This window comes from Lipotes vexillifer, unplaced genomic scaffold, assembly GCF_000442215.2.
Source record: "Lipotes vexillifer unplaced genomic scaffold, Lipotes_vexillifer_v1.1 C26836063, whole genome shotgun sequence".
Classification (NCBI taxonomy): domain Eukaryota; kingdom Metazoa; phylum Chordata; class Mammalia; order Artiodactyla; family Lipotidae; genus Lipotes; species Lipotes vexillifer.
In genome coordinates, this window is record NW_006785672.1 from 824 (window position 1) to 1885 (window position 1062).

The window sequence follows — 1062 nt, forward strand, 5'->3', positions numbered from 1 at the left end:
TCTGTTTATGGACTGTCTATTCTGTTTCATTGATCTATTTGTCTATCTTTATGCCAATCCACACTGTCCTGTTACTATAGCTTTATAATAAGTCTTGAAATCAGATAGTACTAGTAGTTTACTTTGTTCTTTTTCTTTCAAAGGTATTTTGGCTATTTTTGGTCCTTTGTATTTCCATATACATTTTAGAATCAGTTTTTCAATTTCCACAAAAAAGGCTGCTGGGGATTTCTATTTGGATTTCATGGGATCTACAGATTAAGTTGGGAGAATTTACGTCATCTTAATAATATTGAATCTTCATGAACCCATGAACATAGTATATCTCTCCCTTTACTTAGGCCTTTTTAAGACTTCTTTTAGCAATGTTTTATTTTTAGCCTGTAAGTCTTTCACATCTTTTGTCAGATTTATCTCTAAGTATTTCATATTTTTGATGTTATTGTGAATGGTATTTTATTAATTTAAATTTCTGATTGTTCACTGCTATTATATAGACATCTAGTTGATTTTTGTGTATAAAAATTGTATCCTGCAACTTTGCTGGACTAGTTTATTGGTTCTAGTAGCTTTTTTGTTGATTCCATCAGATCTTCAGCATAGAAGATAATGTCATCTGCAAATAAAGACAGTTTTACTTCTTTTGTTTCTATCTGGATAGGGCTTTCTTGTCTTGTTTCTTATCCTAGGGGAAAAGCATTCATTCTTTCATCATGAAGTTTGCTGTAGTTTATTTGTATATATGCTCTTTAGCAGGTTGAAGACGTCTCCTTCTAGTCCTAACACTGCTAAGAGTTTTTATTGGAAATGAATGTTGTTGGATTTTTATAAATGAGCTTTTTCTTTTCATCTATTGAGATGATCATATATTTTTTTCTTTTTTAGTTTGTTAATATGATGAATTACCTGATTTATCTTGTGTGTGTGTGTGTGTGTGTGTGTGTGTGTGTGTTTCCTTCTACACAGCATGGTTTGTGGGATCTTAGTTCCCCTACCAGGGATTGAACCCAGGCCCATGGCAGTGAAAGTGCCAAGTCCTAACCACTGGACCACCAGGGAATT

General features: G+C 33.0%; 1 non-coding gene across 1 annotated transcript; it reads right to left on the reverse strand.

Moving 5' to 3' along the window:
• Window positions 1-986: 986 nt before the first annotated feature.
• Window positions 987-1059, reverse strand: TRNAE-UUC (transfer RNA glutamic acid (anticodon UUC)). The gene has a single exon. It is a non-coding gene; the product is annotated as a tRNA-Glu (tRNA).
• Window positions 1060-1062: the final 3 nt, after the last annotated feature.